The following is a 25,477-nucleotide window of genomic DNA, read 5'->3' as shown; positions in this document are numbered from 1 at the left end:
CTATGCCCCCCCAACCCTCGCTCTTTCTGCCATGAGCAAAATAGAACAACTTGTCTTTGTTTAGCATATCTTAGCCTGTTATAAACTTGCACACCTCTGTCAAATCTCCCCTCAATTTCTTGCCGCAAACAGAACAACCCAGATGATGCATGGCCTAAAAGGTTTATACTCGCATGGGAAATTACCTTGCTTAGTGTAAGGCAAAGTATACCTTCTTTTTGTAGGACAGACACAGTAGTATAGGACAGAGCAGCAGTATTAAACCATTTGGCTATATGCCACTATTTTTTCTTTAATTTCTGGCCAAAGCTCTAGAATTCCTCATGTCATATCACCTTGGGAGTACCAGTCACCTCTAGGGGCTGTAGCTTTTTGAGGAGAAGATCACTAATGCCTTCACAGCACAGTTAGTGATGCATAATTAAGGTTCTCCTAGATTTTTTAAAAGCTAAACTACAATAAAATTGTGGTGCTAACACTGATGCTTAAATTACAGACACATCAAGAATGTCTGCTGTCTATTTTTGGCATTATCTTCAAAATGGCCATTATATGTATTTCTAAAGCTTTCAGAGGAACGATAGAGCTGAGGGAGCTCTCAGCATTTATGATTGTGGCAAAACACTTAGATCCTGGATCGAGAAAAATTATGTTGCTTTTTTGTGTAATGTACTAAAAAAAACACTGGGCTGAATTATTTCATGGGCGCTGAGAACCAAATGTTGACACTACTTTTATGACCCAACCCTATGTGTTTCAGTAGTGAGCCTGCAACCTTCATTTTATTGGAGGCCTCAAAAATTGGTAGAAGTGGGTGGGGAAGGGGGTGGTCATTGATAGATTCTTGATTGGTAAGGGAATCAAAGACTATCGAGGGCTAGTTTGAAGCCATTATCTTATTGAATGGCAAAGTAGGCTTGACAGAACAAATCACCTATTTCTGCTCATAATTTATATGTTCTTGTGTTCAATATGACCTTGCAGAGTCATTCTCCCGGCACACTGACCTACATAGGATTACATATGGCATAGAAACAGGCAATTGGCCTAAGCAGTTTCTATTGTTGCTTATCTTCCGCTCAAGTCTCCTTTCAACTTTTCTCCTTTAAATCTATTTCCTCTATTTCTTTATTTTACAGTATGCTTGTTTTGCTTCCCCTTAAATGCATCTACACTATTCACTTCAATTGCACCCAGACAGAATGAGTTACACATTCTCACCATCCTTTGACTGAATAAGTTTTTTCTGCATTTCTTGCTGACTATCTTATATTGGTGACCTCAAGTTATGCTTTTCACCAGAAATGAAAACCTACTCTGTATCCACTCTGTCAAAACCTTTCATAGTTTTAAAGAGTTGATTAGGTTACTACTCAGTCTTTGGATTCCAAGAGATGAGGCCCTGCTTGTTCATTCTGACCTGCTGTGAGAATATCCAGGCTGTTTTCCCCTCATCCTGTAAACCCTCTCTGCAGTCTCTCCAGTGCCTCAATATACTATTTATTACATAGCCTCTATGGAAAGTTAATGGGTCTAAAAGCTGCCAAGTCCCCTGGACCTGATGACCTGCATCCTAGAGTCTTAAAAGAACTGGCTGCAGGGATAATAGATGCATAGAAGGTTGTAGCAGAGGACGCTCAGCTCATGGTATCTGCAACATCTGAGTAAATGGCTGCCCGTTCTAATCTCTTTTACCAGCAATTGGTCTGTCACCTTTCACATTACAACATTTCTATGTGCAGATTTAAAGAAAGGTGGTGGTGTAGTGGTAATGTGATGAGACTAGTAATCAGAATACAGGGTCAGTTAGTTCAGTTGGTTGGATAGCTCGTTTGCGATGCAGAGTGACACCAACTGTGTGGATTCAATTCCCACACTGGCTGAGGCCACTATGAATGTCCTGCCCCCTCAATCTGGCCTGAGGTGTAGTGATCCTTAGGTTAAACTCACCACCAGTTATCTCTCTCTCTAGTCACAGAGCAGTTTATAGTCCTCTAGGACTATGGTGACTTTACCCTAATTAAGAACCCTAGTCTAATCCTCCGTGTCATGGATTCCAATCCCCCTATGGCACATGGTACAATCTGAATTCAATTTTTTTGTTCTGGAAAGAAAGGTTAGCCTAATTATAACTCATTGTTGATTGTCATAAATACTCATCTGGGTCAGTAATATCCTTTAGGGAAGAAAATCTGTCATCCTTGTTTCGCCTACGGTTGATTCCAAACCCACAGGAAGGTGGTTGACTCTGAACTACCCTCTGGGCAATTAGGGAAGTGAAATAAATTCTGGCTTTGCCAGCAATGTCAACATTCCATGAATGAACATAAAAATACCCAGATTCCTTTTAATGTTTTAGGTTTTTACCTCAACCACCAATTCTGACACCCACTATCCTATGGATAAAAAAATTCTTTTTCACACATCCATGCTAATCCTATCTCACTCACCTTAAATCTGTAAATAGAAACCATAGAAGTGATACAGCACAGAAGGGGGCCATTCAGCCCATCTTGTCCATGCTGACCCAAAGACTCCCAGGTGCCCTTTCTAATCCTGTCTTAATACCCATGGTTCATAGTCCTGCAGTTTACAGTACTTAAGGTGCAGACCCACGTACTTTTTAAAAGAATTTATGGTCTCTGCCTCCACCAACAAATAAGGCAGCGAATACGAGACACCCACCATCCTCTGCATAAAACATTTTTCATCATGTTCCCTATAATCCTTCTGCAACTTAGCTTGAATCTATGACCCCTTGTTTTTGACTTCACTGCCAAAGGACAAAGTTTCCTTCTGTCTACTCTATGTCTACCCCTCACAATTTTGTATACCTCAACCATGTCACCCCTCTGCCTTCTCTGTTCCAAGGAAAACAACACCAACCTCTCTGATCTCGCCTCGTAGCTACAATTCTCCAGGCCTGGCAACATTCTAATAAATCTTCTCTGGACTCTGTCCACAGCAATTATGTCCTTGTAATGTGGTGATCAGAACTGCACACAATACTCCAGCTGTGGCCTCACCAGTGCCTTATAGTTCCATTATTATATCCCTACTTTTGTATTCTATACCTCTGCCAATGGAGAGTATTAGAAATGCCTTCTTAACAACCTTATCTACCTTTAGGGATCTGTGCACTTGCACACCAAGATCTCTCATTTTATCTACCCCTCTCAGTATATTCCCTTTTATTGTTTATTCCCTCTACTGTTTGCCTCCCTAAATGCATTACCTCACACTTATCAGAGTTGAACTCCATCTGCCACTTTTCTGTCCACTCCTCCAACCCATCTAAATCATTTTGGAGCTTACAGCTATCTTCTACGCTATCCACTACATCGCCAATTTTTGTGTCATCTGCATCTTTCAAGCTTCCCAAGATCTGAAAGATTAGAAAACCAAAAATGTAATACCGTTTCAAGAAAGGAGAGAGACGAAAAGCAGAAAATTGTAGGCTAGCATCAGTTACTAGGAACATGGTACAATTCAATATTATTCATATGGTAAAAAATACTAAAAGGCAAGATTATGTTGTGAAAGGGAAATTGTGTTTGAAAAAAGTATTAGAGTTTCTTTTAAGATATTAACAAGGAGGCTGGATAAAAGGGGAACCATAGATATAGTATATTTGGATTTACAGCAAGCATTCAATAAAGTGGTATTTAAAAACTGCAAAAAATAAAAGCTCGTGGTCTCAGAAGTGATGTGCTAGCATGTGTCAAAGAGTCAGAATAAATATATCTTTTTCAGACTGGAAAACTGTAACTAGCAGACTGCTGCAGGAATTCCTGATATAGTCTCAACAGTTACTATGGATTTTAATAACTTGGATCAAGGCACAAATAGTACTGTAAGAAAATTTGCAGATGATACAAAAGTGGATAGGAAAGCAAATTGTGAGGAAACTGCTAAAAATCTGGAAAGTGACATAGAACAGGGTTAATTACATAGGTAAATATTTCGCAGATGGAGTGTAATTTGGAAAATATGAGTTGTTCGTTTGGTAGTAAGAACAGAAACAGAATACTATTTAAATGGTGAGAAGCTGCAGCATATTGTGGTACAGAGAGTGTCCTTGTACATGACTCAGAAAATGTTAGCATAAAGGTACATCAAGTTAGATAAGTAGAACCTTTATTGCAAGGTGGTTGGAGTATAAAAGTAGGGAAGTCTTGAAACAGTATACATAGTATTGGTGAGACTGCACCTGCAGTACTGTGGACAGTTTTGGTCTTCTCACTAAAAGTGAGGAGAGTGCTTGTACTCCAGGATCTCTTTGCTCCTCTATCCCACCTGGACTCTAAACTTCCAAGTTATAAGTGACATCCCTATTCTTCCTACTAAAATATTACTACCTTCTGATTATCGATGTTGAACTCCAATGGTCAATTATTAACCAATTCTGTAAGTTTAATGATGTTTCCCTTAAATTGGTACAGTATCCCTCAGCATTGCAACATCAGAAATTGTGTTTGTTTTTTGATTCCAAAGTCCAAATTGTTTTTGTAAATTATGAACTCCAATGATCCTTATGAGACATGACTTTCTGCCACTCAAAAGTTACCCTTTATTCCCAGTTTTTTTTCATTCTGTTTGAAGCCTGTTGTGATGACACTATAGCTTTAAGAGATGTATTTTGTCCTGCATTTTTTTATGAGGAATGGTCGAAGTAGAGACGTAGAGCAGTCTGCTCCAAAGCCAATAAAGTAAACAGCTTGTGAGGCCTTGGCTTTTTTTTGAGTTTGAATAATTGAAGCAGCCTGAATGGGTGGGGTCAAGCTCCCACAGAATCAGGATTTTTGTTTGGTTTTAGCCTTCAGTAGCAGTCGCTGTGCTCTTGAAGCTGGATGCGGATGTGGAAGCTCTTATTCCTCTCTCTGTTACAGCAAAAAGCTGGGATTCTCTTCCTGCTGCTAGAATTGCATGTGAGACAATCTATTTTACTGAATTTACCTTTGCCAAGGGTGTGTTTATGGGATGTTACTATATTGAAACAGTTAATTAGTAGTAGTTAATATATATAGATTATTTTGATAAGCATTTTGATACAGTTACAGTTAAGCTAACTCTTTTCTTTTTATTTTGTCTGCATTTTAATAATAGCGTATGAATAAAGTATGCTTTGTTTCAAGCCTGGTAGTTTGACCAATCAAATGGCATCTGGAACACAATGCCTTACACTTACCTTTAAAATAAATGTTAGGATCTAGACTATCTTCTTAATTTATTTTGAAGGGGTTTGGTCTGGCCCATAACACTGTGATCAATCCATTTTATTCCTTGACTCTAAACACCACATTCTCAGACCTTATTTATTAGTCTATTATGGGACACCTCCTGAATCTCAAAATCACAGAAGGAGGCCATTCAATGCATCATAAATCCCACTAGCTCTCCGAATGAGCAATTCACTTAATGCTTTCTCCTATCTTCTCCCAATAATCTGCAGACTCTTCATTTACAGATAAAAGTCTAATTCCTTTGAAGGTTTCAATTGAATCTGTCTCTGACAACCTGTGGCTGTAAGGATTTGCTGTTGAACGTTTTTTTCTCATGTTACTTTTGCTTCCTTTACCACTTGCTTGAAATCGGTGCTCTCTCATTCTTGATCCCTTTATAAGTGGGAATGTTTTTTTCTTTATCTACTCTGTCTAGATTTTTTATGATTTTGAATGCCTCAATCAAATCTCCTTTTAAACTTCTTTTCACCAAAGAATATACTTTTCTAATTTGTCATCTTATTTGAGGTTATTCATCCTTGGAATAATTCTCGCTAATCTTTTCTGCACTGTCCCCATTTCCTCCACAACTTTCCCAAAGGGCAGCACTTAGAACTGGACACAGATTTGCAGTTGAAGCCAAGCCAATGTTGTATACTAGCTTATCATAACCTCCTTGCTCTTTTAATCCATGCCCCTTCTAATAAATCTTTGAACACGGTACATTTTTTATTTCTCAACCTATCCTACCAATGCCTTATGTCATATATTCCCAGATCCTTCTGCTGCAGCTTTTTAAGAATTATGCCCTTTTTAATATATTGTCTCTCCACATTCTTCCAACCGAAATAAATCACTTCTACATAATTTCTCCACATTGTTTCACATTTTGAATAATGCAATGTGTCTTTCCTAGATTCTTGTAAAATACATGGATACAATCCATCCAGACCATGGTATTGATCCACTTTGAGCGTATTCAATATATTGCCTCCTGTGCGGAGATAACCTGCAGACACTGTTGGGTTTCTATGTACCTTCAGTAAACGCCATCACCCGTGGAAAATGGTAATTGATTGCTGCATTAATAGCCTTAATTTGCTTCTCAATTTTGCTAGGCTGTTGACACAGTCAGCTACGAGGAAGGTGATCAGAGATGGGGATCATTGGAGAACCAACCTGATGCATCTTTTCAAAATCTTCCCATTTCCTCTACAGCCCAACTCATACAAAGAGCTGAGATAATTCTCCACCACACCCCACCCCCATCCCCACACCCCCAATGTTTGCATAACCATGGTTGTGTTATACTTTGAATACTGGAGGCATGCCTAGATTTGTCGTTAGATGTAATTAGTTTCTGATAAACACAGAGACAAAAGCTGTGATAAGTTATTCCTAGTTGGCTCCACACTAAACCTCATCACTGATGGGGTCGCTTGCTAAAGGTGCTGGGATTGTACACAAGAGGACACTGGTGCTTATTGATGGACCAGTGTTGACCTGGCAAGAAGGTGCATCATTGAGTTTTAAAACTTATGGATGTTGGTGGTTTAGACTGCAGTTGACATCCGAAATGAGTCACAGGAAATGTGTGGATAGATTACATTTTCATACATTAGCAGATTGGAATGATCATCATGGGTGACCTTTTTCTCAAAAAAAAGTTCTGGCCTGCTGTGTTCCTCCAGCTCCACACTGTGTTATCCTACTTTTATTGTAACTGGCTGAATGGGAACGGCACTATGGCAGTACTTTGGCCAGCTTCTGCTTTCATTGTTTCAACATCACAGACTAATATCCATTTTCTGCCAACAGTTATATGAGGAGCACCAGTAAATCCAGTCATAACCTGCTGAGACACAACCTTTGTCTTCCCCCAGGCCCTGCCAATCACCACTAATGCAATTTAGAAGTTAAGACTGGCTCTGTCCCAAACAGATGGCATGCTGTTCACTGGGTCTTTGAGACTGTGGCAGTATCTCCAGGAATTGTTTGGGAGAATGGCAGAATATGCTGGAAGCTTCTGTAAATATGTTAATAAATGCAAGGGAACGAGAGAAATGTGTTACTATTTTTTAGGAGTTGAGTAAGAATGTTGTTACCATTTACAGGGATTTCTTTGGAGCATGCCAAGATTTACAGCAAATCCTTGGGGGTTCCTCAATGCTCACAAGGAGTTCACAGGCTTATGTCAATATTCACAGTAGATTCCAGGATAGTGCCAATATTTGCACAGAACATCTGGGAATGTGCTAATATTTCCATGGGACACCCAAAAGTTGTCATGTCATGGTCTTGGAGATGTGGGATGGAATTTTATGTCCTTCCCCTACCAGGTTTGGAAAATGTCCACCAAATTAGTTTTCCTTTGCATCTAGAAGCCTCTGAAAGATTCCATCAATGTCAGAGAATTTGGAGAGTCCTGACTCAATTAAGCTTAATGACATGATCCTTTGGAAGCAAATCCACCTCACCCTGAAATGACAGCCTCTTTGACCTGTCAGATCTGACAATTCTTAGCCTGAACCCAAACTGATGTTCCTTCTTTATCCACCCCACTTCCAATCATTGGACCTGGAAATCTTCCAACCTGAATCAACATCTAACCCCACTCCATTCTCCCCTCCCCCACAACTGCCAGCCTGATTCCCGTGCCCAACCGTAGCCAACACTCTCCTATACTTCCCCTCCTGCTAGCCTGAAACCCTGGGAACCAACATCACCTCTGCCAAAGGTCTCCTCCAGTCAAATCTGACTGATGCACTCGGGATCTGACATCCTACCCACTGTGCACCCAAAAAGTGCTGAAGGGATGGTCCCCATTCCCAGCAAACCCTTTCTCTTATTGGACATGGGCATCCCTCACCCCTGATCAGAGCCAGTATTCCCACACCCCAGACTTGACACACCGCAACCTACCCTAAGTTTGCATTCATTTACCTTTCGCTTTGATATCCTGCCCATCTGGTACCCCATACAATTCACCTGACATCCTACCCACCTGGTGCAGTACTTAGTTCACTCACTCACTTCACCTGAACCAAATGCCACCCTAACCCCACACTTGCCTTGTATACTCCCACTTTCAATGGAACTGTCAAAGTGGCTGGCTGGTACTGCACACTGACTACTGGAAAAGAGGGCATGGTTTCTATGAAGATCTTTTTTCACTGCTGGAATTATGGATTCCTGGACAGGTCTGTAACAGAGGCCCCTATCCAGGAATCTCCAGCACAGAAGACATCTAAAGGTGGGCAGTTAATTTAAACCCAATCGGGGTCAGAAATAAGGTGTTTGGAATATCTGACATTCCTGACTGAAAATTCCCATGTCTTTCACAAAAATCTGACTTTTTTTAAATCAATGGATATTAAGCACCTGATCCTCACCCATTTTAACTTCCTTTTCAGTTCTTGCCAATACATCACATTTCCATATGGCCATTTATATGTATAGCTCACAAAGCTTACTTACTCATGTACCAACTATTGTAGCTATTTTGTTCCTGTTTGGTCTGTTCCTCAGCTCCTTCTCCTTGTGCTTCAGTTTATTTGCATCACAGATTAATATCTCTTCCATTAACATCTTTCTGGGTAATGCTAGCTAAACCAGGGACTATGTAATGTAATACTACCTCCTTATTTCATACTATTCAACTTTCTCATTTCTTTATTACTCTTTCTACTTCAATTCCCACATGTCAATATCAGAAATGGATTGTGGGAGAGTTAATATTTTTAGAGTCTGTGTTAGGATTTTCATTAGACCTAGGGTATGTACTGAAAGTTACAGTGGATCCCTGAGTGTATGTTAATAACAGTAGAGGTTACCTAGGTGTGGGGTCACTGATACAGAAAGGATTGTACATTAGTGTTCTAATACTAATAGTGCTTCTTTTGGGTGAACTTAATGGTTACTCCTTCGCTTGCTCTGCTTTTTAATTACATTAGCTGGATAAAACATCATAGACAAATCATTGTTATTTCACTGGTGCATAAAAGATCTTTAAACTAATTCATGTTGATGATGGTGATGATAATGATGATTACACTGCAGCTTACAGCCGTTTTGAAACTTCACAATGGTATCAAAATCCAATGGTTTAGCAAGTTGAATCACAACAATGACATAATACACTTTATTAATTCAAAATGAGTTGACATTGCAAAATATGAGAAACACCCTGGAACTCAATAAGCATTACCTAGTTTATTAACAGGCACAATAGACAAGCTAGATTAGTGTGACAATGACAAAGACTTACATTCAAGTAATGCCTTTGGTGTGTTGTTAACATTTCACAAAGCACTTCATGGGAGCTTTAATAGGCAAAATTTGACAAGGAACCATATATGTGACCATAAGCTTTGTTAAAGAGATGGGTTTCAAGAAGTGTCAGAAAAAGAGATGGAGAGCTTTCAGAAGATATCCAGAAAACCAACCAAAGGTGAAGCTGCCGGTGATGGAGCAACAATATCAGAGAATGGGTAGATTTACATGGGAGATTGGTAATTTTTTAAAAAAGATTGTTTGATATGGATGAGGAAAGCCTGTCAGTCCATCCAAAGGTAATCCATCCACAATGAGCCTACAGTTCTATCACAACAGCCTTCTATTTCTTTAAAATCCCAGGGTTTTTTCTTGGGCTGTGTTATCTTTGCACCAAGTTGAACTTGGGAGAGGGAGAACTTAATTTGTCTTAACACTAGTTTAAATTTTTGCCCCATGTCCTTCTGTCACTGGTCAGATCAAAATAATATTCTGGATTATCTGGAGAACCCTCAGTAAATCAGTGCTAACAACTGGGGAACTATCTGTTCAGCCCAAGTTTGATAGGTCCTAGTTGGATCATCAATGTCAGCTCACATGCATCCATTCTGGCGAACCTTAACTTCTACATACAGGGTGAACATCTCAGCATTTACTGCTATTGGTACTGCTATATCCAGCCCATTAAATTCAGTCCCCAATGCAAAAACATCTCTCTATCCAGTGTCAACATCCTTCTCCTGTCAAGCGTTTGAAACTGAACCAACCAAGTTCTAACCATTTCTGTCTTATTTGATCCTGAGATAAGTTTCCAATGACACAGCCTATTTCAACTTCTATAACATCACTCTGTATCTGCCTCAGCCTTTGAAACCTTAATTAATGGCATTCATTCATAAGACTTGATTATTCCAATGTACACTTGACCAGCCTCCCACATTCTGCCCTCCTTAAACTTGAAATTTCCAAAATTCTGCTGCTGACGTCCCACCTTATGCCAAATCCTGTTTGCCCATCATCCTGTGATTACTGACCAACAGTGGTTCTCGATTAAGCAATGCCTTAATTTTAAAATTCTTATTTTCAAATCCCTCCTTGGACAAGCCTCAACCTACAGGAACATAGGAAACATAAGAATATAAGCGCGGCAGCAGGCTGTTTAGCCCCTGGAGCCTGCTTCGCTACTCTAAATCATGGCTTGTATTCTAGCTCAATACAAACAATCCTGCATTATACCTATATCATCGGTAAATATAAATCCATCCATCCCTGTCTTGAACCGAATTAATGACTGAGCTTCCACAGCCCATTGGAATAGAGAATCCCAAAGATTCACTAACCTCTGAGAGAAGTAGTTCCTCATCATTTCAATCATAAATAGCTTGGTTTTGTTTCTGAGACTGCACCCCTAACTCCTTAGATTTTAATCCCTTGCAGCTGGAGGACATATTCTTTCTGCATCTATCTATCTCCATAAAAATATTTAGGTTTCTATGAGATCATCTCCCACTCTTCTAAACTCCAGAGAAAACAGGCCCTATCTCCTCAATCTCTGCTGATAGTCCCACTATCCCTGGAATCAGCAGACCTCTGCTGCACTCCTTCTGTGGAAGTGTATCCTTTCTTAAGTATTACTACTACTGTTTGGTGGTCTATGAGCCACCTCTAACAATGTTTTGTGAGATCCTGTCTCACTAATGCACTGATCCCACCACTTACTACTAGTGCTATTCTACCTCCTTTTCCTTTTACTTCTTCTAGCACCATCACCTTTTCTGATGCGAATGCTTTCTGTTTTAAAATACTTTTAATTCTGCCTTTTTAACACTTCTGTAATTTGATTCAGATTTGTTTCTGTCAATTTCCAATCTAATTTACAAGTTTTCATATTTTTCATAGCCACATTTGTTTTTAGCCTATCGAAATTTACTTTTGGTTACCATTCCTTGACAGGCTAGTTCGAATCAAACACCCGAAGGAGATTCATACCAGACTTGAAATGTTAGTTCTGTTTCACTTCACAGATGCTACTAGAGATGCTGAGTTTCTCTTGCATTCTGTGTTTGTTTCAGATTCCCAACATGTAAAGTATTTTAAGCTAGTTTGAATCCGCCCTAACAGTACTAACAAATCTCTGTGAGAATGTTAGTTCTAGTCATGCTAATTTGTAACCCATTTCCTTGTACACGTCTCACCTGGCCCCAAAATGGTCCCAATGATGCAGGCGTCTAAAGTTCTCCCTTCTGTGCACTTTTTCCAGTCATATGTTCATTCACTCTATCTTCCTATTTCTATACTTGAAAGCACACAGTAGTGGGAGCAATTCTCTTGTCGCTGCATTTGAGGTCCTGCTTTTCAGTGTAGGATTTCGTCCTTTTTCTACCTATTTCACTGGTGAAACTCTGTTTTTCTCTGCTGCCAGACTTGCTGATTTTCTGTTTTTATTTCAGATTTCTAGCATCTGCAGTATTTTACTCTAACGTTAGTAGCATTGCCTGCTCTTCACTGACTACTTTTACATCTACCTGAACTGAAAGATAGAGACTCAGTTTCACGTTTCATCTGAAATGCAGCAGTCCCTCAATGCTGCAGTACAGTTTCAGCCTCTTTATTGAAGTCAGGCCTGGACAAATGAGCTTCTGATTTAGAGATGAGTAAAATGACACATTTTGGTCATCAGTTTCTCTTGAGAAATGAATAGATTTAGCAAGAAACCACACTTGAAGGAAATGGGGTTCACAAAATTTGGTGCATCTATACTGCCAACCCATCTCCAAATGCATGCCTCCAAGAATGGTTCCTTGTGGGACTGGTGAATTTGCCCCATAAATCTAAGCTGGCAGAGAATTGAATTAAAGTAACAGGCCTTTATTTTAATCTGATTGACAAATGTTCAACTCTCCTATCCAGAGCCAGATGGTTGACATCTCTCTAGCCATAATATCAACAGCTTGTGATATGCAGATATGTTACAAAATTTTCTGCAAAATTTGGCCCCTAACAGGCTTTAAGAAAACATACTTTATTTATAGGTTGAAATGCCATATAAGATTACATTAACAGCTGTAGAGCATGAGTACCACTGACAATTTCAATAACTTGTATTTTTGTAGCATCTGGAATGTAATAAAATGTCCCAAGATGCTTCACAGAAGCATTATGAAATGCAACTTGACACTAAGCCAAGTGCAGAAATGTTAAAGCAGATGATCAAAAGCTTGATCAAGGGACCTGGCATTTGGATGGCAGGGGTAGCTTGCTGAAAGGCAACTCCCTGCCTTTACTGCTACTCTTTACTTGCTTCCCTCATGACACCCATCCCATGACCCCCTTCCATGTTCCTGGGTTGCTTCTTAATATATGACCTTGGGCGGGTGCAGTAACCAGTAGTAGCCACCACTATTCCAGTGGTACTGCTGAGCACTGGATCCTCTGGTCCTTGAGTGGCCTGCAGTTCTCAGTGGGCACTCCTGGAGTGCTTGATGCCAGGAAAAGGCCAGCTGTTGGCCTGTTAGGTGACTGGGTGTCACAAGATGTGACAGGCCTTCTCAAAACAAGCTGCGCTTAGTCTCACTGGCTTTCCAATGGTATCTGAGGCTCCAGTCTCCAGTTCAAGACTCCACCCATAATTTCAAGTCTGTGGCCTTTGATTAGAAGTGAGTTCTGCTGAAAGATCATTATGCTGCGAGAGTTTCCGTCTCTGCAGATTCAGCCTGATCTGCTGAATATTTTCTGTTTTATACCACATATTCACAGCCTTCGTGAACAGGAAATTCTTGCCTCCCAAGTCAGAGCTTTACACAGCAAGGATGTACAATGGAAATTGTGGCATGTTCACCACTTCAACCCCACTGCCCCCTTATGATTTGCCAGCCATTATACATAACTGGAAATGAAAGATTTCCTGCAAACTTTTAACTCTTTTCCCTCATCAATCTGGAACAGTATTTAATTCTGTAAGGTGCTATCTCATTCACTGGATTCAAATTAGCAAAGTTTGAGTTCAAGTAATATTTCAAGCTGGAATTTTTAACTTCTTCTATTCATTTGTTCATGGGAGCTGGAATTTGCTGGCCAGGTCAACATTTATTACCCATCCCTAATTGCCCTTGAGAAGATAGTGGTGAGCTGCCTTCTTGAACCACTTCAATCCATGTGCTGTAAATACATCTCAGTGCTGTTAGGAAGCAAGTTCCAAGATTTTGAACTATCAATAGTGAAGAGATGATAATAAATTTCCAAATCAGGTTGATGTGCTTGGAAGAGAAAGTTCTGAAGGTGTCAGTGCTGAAACAGATTGCCTTATTTCCATGATTCCCTTTTCTTTCAGAATGTTTGGAATTGTTACACAGCTTTCAGCTAATATTGACAGCAGGGCTTGAAATTGTGAAGTTTATTTGGCATGTTTCAAGTAGTGTGTACAATTTGTGCTCAGATCTCAGTCCTGTTCCTGGAATCAAAATCTGTTTGACATCAATTGTCCACAGATGATACACTGTGATGGTCAGGACTACATGCCCATTGCTCTGCACCAGGGTCAGGTTTTGTACCATTCTGCAGTCACTGTTGTACCAGAGGGAAGCAAAAAGGCATTCAACAAACCATGTTGTTGTGCAGTTGCTCTAGCACCTCCTCACACACTGCCTCATGGCAGCAGTAATTAAAGCCTGGGAGCGGGTTACTGATCTACTCTCTAGTGCAAAGAGATGGAAAGGGACAATAAAACGTGTGTTTATTGCAAGATATTATTTTTCAATTTAAGAGGGTTTTAGTTTGCAGCCTGAAACAGTTTCCACATTGGTACATTAAGGGGAGGCAATGGCCTAGTGGTATTATCGCTGGACTGTTAATCCAGAGACCCAGATAATGTTCTGGGGACCCGGGTTTGAATCCCGCCACGGCAGATGGTGGAATTTGAATTCAATGAATATTTGGAATTAAGAATCTAATGATGACTGTGAATCCATTGTCAATTGTCGGAAAAAACCCATTTAGTTCACTAATGTCCTTTAGGGAAGGAAACTGCCATCCTTACCTGGTCTGGCCTACATATGACTCCAGATCTACAGCAATGTGATTGACTCTTAACTGCCCTGTGGGCAATTAGGGATGGACAATAAATGCTGCCTGGCCAGCGAAGCCCTCATCCCATGAATGAATAAAGAAAAGAAAACATAAATGTATCATAGGAGAAGAAGCATTAATTTAGTGATTCGAATCTGTTTTACTATTCAATGCAATAGTTGTAAATGGTGGTTGGGATGGAAATAAGACACTGGCCAGAATCTTCTGAGAAGGGGAGAATTTCAGGCAATCATCTGGCATAAGCCTGAAAGGCGTTCTTCAAGATCCTTTGCCAGAATAACCGGTCCCCCAGGAAGATCCTAGAGTCATGAACAATTGATGAGTTATCTCCTGAAGTAAATAAACAGGGAGTAAAATCTTACTTCCATTAATAAAAAGTTTTCTTTAAAATATTTTCTTGAACATTTTGTTTAATTGGTACAGAAGCATTGGCGATGGTAATGAATTTTTGTTTTACTTCTTCATGGGATGTGAGTGTCACTAGCTAAACCAGCATTTACTGCCTATCCCCAGTTGCCCTAGTGCTGATCTGCCTTCCAGAACCACTACAGATCTTGGGGTGGGGAAATGGCCACATTGCTATTAGTAAGAGAATTTCAGGATTTTGACGCAGCAACTGTGATGAAACTGTGATTATAGTTCCAAGTCAGGATGGTGTTTGACTTGGAAGGGACCTTGAAGTTGGCACTATTCTGTTAGCATTTTCCTCCTTGGTGGTAGAACTTCTGAGTTTGGAATGAGCTTGCAAAGGAACCCTTGTAAATTACTGCAGCACACCTTGTAGATGGTACACACTGCTGCCACTGTGTAGCTGTGGTGAAATGATTGATGTTGAAGGTGATGGATTAGGTGGCAAGCAAGTGGATTGCATTGTCCTGGAAGGTATCAAGCATCTTGAGTGGTATTGGAGCTGCATCCATCCAGGCAAGTGAACATTATTACATCACATTCCTGACTTGTGCCTTTTTGATTTGCACAGGCTCTGGGGATACAAAAGGTGAGTTTCTCATCATAGAATTCCCAGTTACCAGTCTGTTCTTGTAGCCACAGTATTTATATGAATGATCCAGTTTAGTTTCTGGTCAATGGTACCTCCCAGGATGTTGATCGTGGAGGAATTCAGTGATGGTTAGATTACCTTATCCGAGAGAGTCATTGCCTGTCCCTTCTACGTTGTGATTGTTACTTGCAAATTATCAGCAGTAACCTGGATTTAGTTCAGGTCTTGCAATATATGGATGCAGACGGATTCAGTCTCTGTCTATGAATGCTGAACATTGTACAGTTGTCAGGAAACATCCCCATTTCTGACTTGATGATAGAGGGAAGTTCATTAATAATTGGACTGGAGAAACTGCACTGAGGAACTCCTACATTGATGTCCTAAGACTGAGATGGTTCACCTCCAGAAACCACAGTCTGTGCTAAGTATTACTCTAAGCAGCAGAGAAGTTTCCCCTGATTCCCATTGACACCGATTTTTCTGGAGTTCCTTGATGCTGCTGGATTTGAACACTTGTATTTGTGTTTGGACCAAGGCTGTTATGAGGTCAGGAAACCAGACTGAGCATCGGTGAGCAGGTTATTCCTTTGTAAGTGCTGCTTGATAGTGCTATCAATGACCCCCTCCCTCACTTTGTTGATGATGGAGAGTATAGGATGGTAATTGTCCAGGCTGGATTTGTGCTGTTTTTTGTGGACAGGACATACCAGGGCAATTTTCCACATAGTTGGGTAGATGCCAGTGTTGAAGCTGTACAGGAACAACTTGGTTAGATAGCAACTAGTTCTGGAGCACAAATCTTCAATACAATTGCAGGAATGTTGTCAGGGCCCAGAGCCTTTGCAGTACCCAGTGTCTCCAGCTGTTTCTTGATATCGCATGGATAGCGAGTTGGTTGAAAGACTGCCACTTCTGACTGAAAATGGATACAAATTTTTCAACTTGTCTTTTACACTGATGTGCTCACTCGTCATTGAAATATTAATGGAATCAGCATCACCTGTTTATTGTCTAAATGTCCATCTCTATTCCCAACTGAATGTGGTAGGGCAGTAGAGCTTAGATCTGATCTATTGGTTGTGGAATCATTTAACCCTGGCTATTGCATTTTATTTCTACTGTTTGACATACAAGTATCCCTGTGTCATACATTCACAAGGTTGACAGTAAACTTTTAGGTAGGCTTGGTGCTGTTCCTGACATGGACTGTTGCACTTTTCTTTGAATCAGAGTTGACCTCCCTGGCTTGATGTTAATGGAGGATATGCCAGGCCATGAAGTTATAGATTGTGGATAATTCTGCTGCTGCTGATGCCCCACAGCATATTATAGATGCCCAGTTTTGAATTGCTACAGTTGTTAGATGCCTGCCCCATTTAGCATGGTGGGCATGCCCCACAGTACGATGGAGAGTGCTTTTAATATGAAGAAAGGCATCATCTCCCACAAGGATTGTACAATGGGCACGCATACTGATATTGTTATGGGTAAATAGATCTGCAGCGGGTGGTTGGTAAGGATAAGGTCAAGTAGATTTTTCCATCTTGTTTGTTTGCTCACCACCTGTTGCTGATCCAGTCTAGCCACGATGTCGTTTGGGATTCTGCCAGCAGAGTCGGTACGGTGCAACTGAGCCACTCTTGGTGACTCTGCCCACTGAGAGTACATTTTGTGCCTTTGCTACTTTCAGTGCTTCATCCAAGTGATGTTTAACATGAAGAAGAAGGAACATGGGAACAGGAGTAGGCCATTCAGCCCATTGAGCTTGGTCTGCCATGTAATACATTCATGCCTGATCAAACATTTTGATGTTTTTTACCCCACATGATCCCCATGAATCTATCAAAGGTGGGTAAGGATTATGACTACCAATTTCTACTTCAAAGGTACTTAAATACTGAGTTTCCTCAGCCCTGTGGGGGAGAGAATTCCAAAGATTCACAACCCTCTGAATAAGAAGTACTGATTCAACAGCCGTGGGGTAGCTGTAGGTGGTCATCAGCAGGAGGTTTCCTTAACCACGTTTGACCTGATGCTGTGAGATTTCATGGGATCTGGAGTCAATGTTGAAGACCCTCAGGGCAACTCCTTCCCGATTGTATACCACTGTGCTGCCACCTATGATGGATCTGTCCTACCAGTGAGACAGGACATATCCAGGGATGACCAGAGTGTTTTCTTGAATACTGTCTGTAAGGTATCATCTCCTGAGTCCAGAATGATTCACTCAAGTACAGGAAACCCATTCTGCTTTCCAATTTAATGTGTTGAGCAATCAATAGTGGGGCAATTAGAGGTGGCAGGTTGTTTGATTAAAAATGCTAACAACTCATTCAGCCAGAGTCAGCAATCATATCGTATGGATGTGTGAAATACAGAAGTTCAGACTTTTGCATATATCAATTCATTTGTACAACATTTTTCGTACTCAGCAAAAGGTACTGACTAACCAACCAGGTGAATGGCAGCAATGTAGTTAAGCAATGTTAAAATGTCAACTGCAAGATTAACTAACACTTTTCGTTTGGTTTTTAAGTCTAATGGTATTGAAGGCTGGGTTTCAGTACACTAAACAAAACTCCCACACACAATTTCAAACATTTCCTTGGACACAATTTGTGCTGATGTTTAAATTGTTAATGCTGATTTAAAATTCGACTCAATTTGCAAAGTCGGTTGTTTTATTGTGTATTTCTCTCAGTTTTTTTATTAGAATTAAAATTGAGTCAGATTTGACCATTTACTGCCACCAGTCAGTCAAATCCATTAAAAAGCAGTACATTAGCTTTAATGTTAATGTAGCTTGTCTCATGTGCATGACTGAACCGTTGCATCATGCTCAATTCTTTACTCTTTCTGGAGTACTTTTTAGTTAATTAGTGCCTATAATATGAAAAGGAAAATTTTAATTAAATAGAGTAAGAGTAAAATTGGTCTTCTGCAAAGGTGTGGCATGGGCTCCTTTTACACTGACTAGCTATTGTTTCCATTTGACTATTGGCGATCTTGCATTTTTGTCATAGGCACAATGCAGCCTTAGAACCTGCCATTAAAGATGACATTATATAAACATCTAACAATGCTATTCCAAAAGAAACATAAGTACAAGAATAGGCTATGGACACCTTCATCTCATTCAACCACTGACTTGATCCTAATTCCATCTACCTGCTATCGTTTCATAACTCTGAAGATCCTCCCCTAATAAAAGAATCTACCAATCTTTGTTCAGAAATTTCCAATTAACCTTAGCCTCAATGGAGAGGAGTCCAGATTTCCAATATCCTATAATTATCCTGTTTTAACATTATCCTGCTTGTATAATGTTGAAACAGTGGTAAAATGAATTTACAAGATCAGCTTTTATAGGGAAATTGCAATGAACCAAATTTGAATTACCCAAAATTCCTAGTTGTGGTGAAGTGGTGAACCATTAATGCCTGCTGAATAGGAAATCAAATGGAAGGACGAAACACTGACGGTTCAGACTGGTAATTTTGGATTAGCCAAACTCATGTACATTTGTCATCTCTGCATGAGCTAGTCTGAGTAGATTTAGTATGCACGGCCACATGAAATCAAAATAGTCTTGCCCATGCTAAACGGCGAAAAATTACGAGATAATTCTCAACATTTTTCAATCCCATTTCCTGTACAAGGTCAGGCCATTGTAAGTGTGAACAAACTGAACAACAAACATTTTTTGTATATTTACTGTGTAACTGTATTTTCATTTCTTTTACATGGAAGCATGTTTTTAGGTACTGGGTCACATAAGAGTTTCCTCGGCTACCTTGAAATTCTGATTAACACAAATTTTTGGATGGGCCTAAGTGACTTAACTTATTATGATTTTACTGCATGCAACATTATATTTCTGTCATCATGTTTATAAAAATGCTGCCTGGCTTTGAATTATTGAAATGTATTCAGCAACCGTCCATTTTGGTATTTATAACTGTTCAAAAATGATAATAATTATAACATCCTAAATTTGGAGAATCCTGCCTTGAACATTTGACATTTACTTGTCAAATAAAGAACAAATAATGGAAAGGGAGAGCGTAGTGAAGGGACTAAGTGATGGAGGAGATGCTTAAAATAGTGCAACATTGCCACCAAGTGGTTTACCTTCCCTAATGACTCCCAGGTAAATTCCACAACGAAAGTAAGCTTTGTTGTTTATAGTGGGCAGACTTGTAATCTGAACTGCGACAATTACTTAGCTTGTAAATTCCTTTTGTTACTTACTACTTGTTAGAGTGGACTCCAATATAGGATATTTTGTGAGCCTCCATCTGCAGCGCAGAAACTTGCTTGTTTGGGAAACACGGGTCATATAAATTAGGCATGTAGGTCAGGATGGCCGATTCTAGCTTGCCATATTTCACAGCAATAAAAATTTTCATGAAGCCTTGAATGCTAACTAGCATAAATCTCGCCAAACCTTTGATTTCTTTGCAAATGAGTTTCACTCGAGATTTAATGATTTTTGTACACATTTCTCAGTTATAACTCAACTCAATGATGCTGGTCATGCAGAATCTGTTTTCTTAAAATTTGGTCTCACCTTTTAGCAACAATTGCAGGTCTAGCATTTTTCTTGCTTAATACAATGCTTCATCTTCATTTCCAAAAGTGCATTCCTTTTTGATGTTGTAATTCAGCATCTTAGATTGTTTATAGCCATTCAATCCACTGTTTGTGCTTGTTCTCTGCAAAACATAAAACATAGAAAATAGAACATAGAACATAGAACAGTACAGCACAGGACAGGCCCTTCGGCCCACAATGTTGTGCCGACCTTTTATCCTATTCTAAGATCAAACTACTCTGCATACCTTACATTTTACGATCATCCATATGCCTATCCAAAAGTTGCTTAATGTCCCTAATATATCTGACTCCACTACCACCAGCAGCAGTGCATTCCACGCACCCACCATTCTCTGTGTAAAGAACCTACCTTTGACATCTCCCCTATACCTTCCTCCAATCACCTTAAAATTATGCCCCCTTGTAATAGTCATTTCTGCCCTGGGAAAAAGTCTCTGGCTATCCATTATATCTATGCCTCTCTCATCTTGTACACTGCTTTCAAGTCACCTCTCACCCTTCTTTGCTCCAATGAGAAAAGCCCTAGCTCCCTCAACCTTTCCTCATAAGACCTGTCCTCCAGTCCAGGCAGCATCTTGGTAAATCCCTTCTGTACCCTCTCTAAAGCTTCCACATCCTTCCTATAATGAAGCGACCAGAACTGAACACAGTATTTCAGGTGTGGTCTAACCAGGGTTTATAGAGCTGCAGCATAACCTTGCGGCTCTTAAACTCAATTCCCCTGCCAATGAAAGCCAACACACCATACGCCTTCTTAACAACCCTATCAACTTGGGTAGCATCTTTGATGGATCTGTGGACGTGGACCCCGAGAATCCTGCCATTAACCCTGTATTCTGCATTCAAATTCGACCTTCCAAAATGAATCACTTCACACTTTTCTGGGTTGAATTCCATCTGCCACTTAGTTGCCCAGCTCTGCATCCTGTCAATGTCCCGTTACAGCCTACAACAGCCCTCCACACTATCCGCAACTCCACCAACATTCGTGTCATCAGCAAAACAATTCAGCTACTTCCAATACATACTTTTCTCATATCTCTGCAATATTTTCTCTGCAAGTGATTATTTTCTCCCCTTTGTAAAACTACATTTGAAACAGCTTCCACCTTATTCTCAGACAGTACAACCCAGATCCTAAATGGTGACTGTGTTAAAAGTGCTTTCTTTATGTCACCTCCCTTTCACAAATGAGCCAGTTTCCCTTCAGATATTCAGTCCTGCTGCCCCATGATATTGGACACCTCTATCAAATCACTGGTGAAATTTGTCTTCACTAAGAAGGAAAGGCTTGGTTTCTTTAATCTATTCATGAATCTGAAGACCCACCTCTCAAGTACATTGTGGGGAGGTAGTGACTTGGTGGTAATGTCACTGGACAAGTAATCCAGAAACCCAGGCAAATAGTCTGGTGGCATTAGTTTGAATCCCACCAGAGCAGATGGAGAAGTTTGACTTCAATGAAAATCTAGAATAAAAAGCTGGTCTAATGGCAACCATGCATCTATTATCAATTGTTGTAAAAAAAAACCCCATCTGGTTCACTAATGTCCTTCAGGAAAGGAAATCTACCATCCTTACCTGGTCTGGCCTACATGTGCCTGCAGACTCATAGCAATATGGTTTACTCTTAACTGTCCGCTGTTCAATTAAATGCTAGCCTTGCCAGTGATGCCCACATCCCAAACAAAATTGTTATAAATGCTTTCTGTACCCTCTCAAAAGTGTTCATATTTTCTCTGATGTATGGCACGCACAATTGGATGCTATATTCTCATTGAGGCTGAGCCAATGTGTTTTGAAGACTCACCTCTCAAGTACATTGTGGGGAGATAGTGACTTAATAGTCAGTCACTGGACTAGTAATCCAGAAACCCAGGCAAATAGTCTATTTTGTATTTTATACATGCATTTCTAAAGCACCTCTAGTACAGGTTTTTAATACCTTTCTCAAACAGCCCTGCATCCTCAAAGATCTCTGCACACAAACTCAGGTTTCTCTGTTGCTGTGGACACCTTAGAATTGAATCCTCTCTTTTGTATTCCTTCATGGGATGCGGGTGTTGGGTCCCTCTAAACTGAGCAGCTGTGCAACCATTTGAATGATACATACACCCATGCACATGCCGGTTGGTGTATGGACATATTGCTTTTTGGTTCCATAAGTCACTGCTCCACACAATTGTGAAAAATTGGAGAAAATGTAGGTTGGTGGCAAGTTCAGCATTTACTGTGAAGGTGGTGGTGAGCCAGCTTCATGAACGACTGCAGTTAATTTGGTAAAGCTACTAACACAGTTACGTTAAGAAGGGAGTCCCAGGATTTTGAGCCAATGGCAGTGAAAGAATGGCAATATAGTTCCAGGTTAGGATGGTGTGTGTGACGTGGAGTGAAACTTGCAGTTGGTGGTGTTCCTACCACGAAAAGAATCCTTCACAAGAAGAAGTACAATGCTGGTCCGAGACAGTGGAAGACCATCTCCAGGACTGCATAGACTCGATGGACAGGACCGTGTTCAAGTGTTCAGCAGAAAACCTAGACCAGTGTGCCACCACCGTCACAGACTTCATTAGCAAATGCGTGGGGGACTGCGCACCAAAGAAGTCAATCTGAGTGTTCCCCAACTGTAAATCTTGGATGAACCAGGAAATCCACTCCCTATTGAAGACCAGACACACAGCATTGAAGCCAGGAGACCCGGACCTGTACAGAAAATCCAGATATGATCTTCGCAAAGCCATCAGAGAGGCAAAGAGGCAGTACTGGACTAAGTTAGAGGCCCAGACCTACCAAACGGACTCCTGCTGTCTATGGCAAGGCCTAAATGACATTGCTGGATACAAAATGAAATAGTGTAAGATCGCAGACAATCCCTCCCTGACACACTCAATGCTTTCTATGCTCGGTTTGAGCAGAATACCACCGGCGTGGCACACTTGCCCCGACAGCCCCAGACACACCTGTACTCTCTGTCACCACTTCAGAAATCGGATCAGTCTTCCTGGGAGTCAACCTAAGGAAAGGAATGGACCTGGATGGTGTCCCCGGCCGAGCACTCAGATCCTGTGTGGACCAGCTGGTGGAGGTATTCTCTGACACCTTCAACCTTTCCCTCCTACAAGCCAAAGGCACTGCCTGCTTCACGAAGACCACCATCATCTCCATACCGAAGAAAACATATGCAATCTGCCTTAATGACTACCGCCCAATAGCTCTGACCTCAATAATCGTGAAGTGTTTCGAAAGGCTGGTCATGGCCCACATTAATTGCAGTCTCTCAACCTGCCTAGATCACCCACATTGTGCCTACCAGTGTCACATCCACAGAGGATGCCATTTCCCAAGCCCTGCACTCATCTCTGGAACATCTGGACAATAAAGACACCTACGTCAGACTTCTGCTCGTTGACAACAGCTCCACCTTCAACACTACTATCCCCTCCAAACAGATCTCAAAACTGTGTGACCCTGGTCTTGGCTTTGCCCTCTGCAACTGGATCCTCAGCTTTCTGACCAATAGACCACAATCAATGAGGGTAGGTAGCTGCATCTCCTTCACAATAACATTCAACACTGGAGCCCCCCAAAGATGTGTCCTCAGCCCCCTACCGTACTCCCTGTACACCTACGACTGTGTTGCCAAATTCCAAATGAATGTCATCTACAAGTTCACTGACGACACCATCGTGGGATGGATAGCTAACAATGACAAGTCAAAATACAGAAGGGAGATAGAAGGCTTGGTGATGTAGTGCAATGAAAATAATCTGTCTCTCAACATCAGTAAAACTAAAGACTGATCATTGACTTCAGAAAGAAAGGAGGAGAACACAGCCCCACCTATATCAATGGAACTGAGGTTGAGGGAGTGAAGAGCATCATTCCTCAGGGTGACGATAACTGACAACCTGTCCTGGACTTCCCACGTAGATGTAACAGTCAAGAAGGCACAACAACGCCTCTTCTTCCTCAGACTCAGGAAATTTGGCCTGTCCATAAGGTCCCTCACCAACTCCTATAGAAGTACCATTGAAAGCATACTGTCCAGATGCAAAATGGCCTGGTATGGCAACTGCTGTGCCCAGGACTATAATAAACTACAGAAGGTGGTATGCACAGCCCACGCCATCATGGAAGCCAACCTTCCATCCATGGACTCTATTTACATGGCTTGCTGCTGCAGAAAGGTGGCCAACATCATCAAAGACTCATCGCACCCCAGTAATGACCTCCTACAACCTCTTCCATCAGGCAGAAGATACAGAAACCTGAACACACACACATGCAGGTTCAGGAACAGCTTCTTTCTGGCCATTATCAGACTGTTGAATGGACTCCAGCCTCAAATAATATAACCTGTAATGTAACCTGTATGTTTCTAAGTCTTTTTTGATCTGTACATCCTTTGCTTGCTGTGGTCTGCCTGTACTGCTTGTAAACAAAGCTTTTCACTGTATTTCAGTACATGTGACCATAAATCAGTCAATCAATCAATCAACCAAGCATATGCTGTTCTTGTTTTCCTAAATGGCAGATTTTATAGGTTGAAAACTCACAAAGGACTTGGGGCATGGAAATTAACAATGGCACATTGAACCCTGTAATGTGTGTACAGCATTTCTTGGGAGGTAAGCATTATAATGCAACCAGCAAGACACAGTCATAAATCTCTCCCATTTCATTGACAAGGGAACACAGCTGACCCATAGGGGATATCACCCATCAGAACTAATAAGTGCAATTTCCACAATTGCTGCTTGATCTAAATCAGATTCTGTTAAATTTGCACACTGCACACTCAAAATACAATCTTAGAACCTGATCCACATACTGAAAGAATAAACAGAACATCCTCCGTTTATCCAGAAGGCCCCATTGTCTTTGGTTGAATTTCGTGGGTTTCTAATTCAGTAATTTCCACACATCCTCAAACCCCATTCTGCAATTTGACCTCAGTACCCCATCCCATGTCAGTTTATGCCAGAAGGGAGTTAAAATTCTTATTCTTTTGTCCAAAATAGGTGATGATCATGATACAAAAAAAATGAAATAAATTTGTAAAAGGTTGAGCAATTTAGAAGCAACATGCTCTCATTTCTAGCTCTGTTTCTCTTTCAGCAGATATTGCCAGCCCTGCTGAGTTTCTCAAAATTTTATTTTGTGTTTCAAATTATTAGCATCCACAATTGTTTGCTTTTATCACTTTTCTAGCGCCCTCTGAGTTTTTGATGGTAAGTGAGTCTTATTTCCATTTCAGATCTTGAGATTAGATTATATC

General features: G+C 40.6%; 1 protein-coding gene across 1 annotated transcript in view; it reads left to right on the top strand.

Annotated features, from left to right (window-relative positions):
* LOC109927834 (doublecortin domain-containing protein 1-like) overlaps nt 1-25,477 on the top strand; it is a 395,969-nt gene that overhangs the window by 244,218 nt on the left and 126,274 nt on the right. The gene's annotated exons all lie outside the window — the stretch shown is intronic.

Source organism: Rhincodon typus, chromosome 17 (assembly GCF_021869965.1).
Source record: "Rhincodon typus isolate 14 chromosome 17, sRhiTyp1.1, whole genome shotgun sequence".
Lineage (NCBI taxonomy): Eukaryota > Metazoa > Chordata > Chondrichthyes > Orectolobiformes > Rhincodontidae > Rhincodon > Rhincodon typus.
Note: the sequence above shows the minus strand (reverse complement) of the source record. Positions and strands in the feature narration are given on the sequence as shown.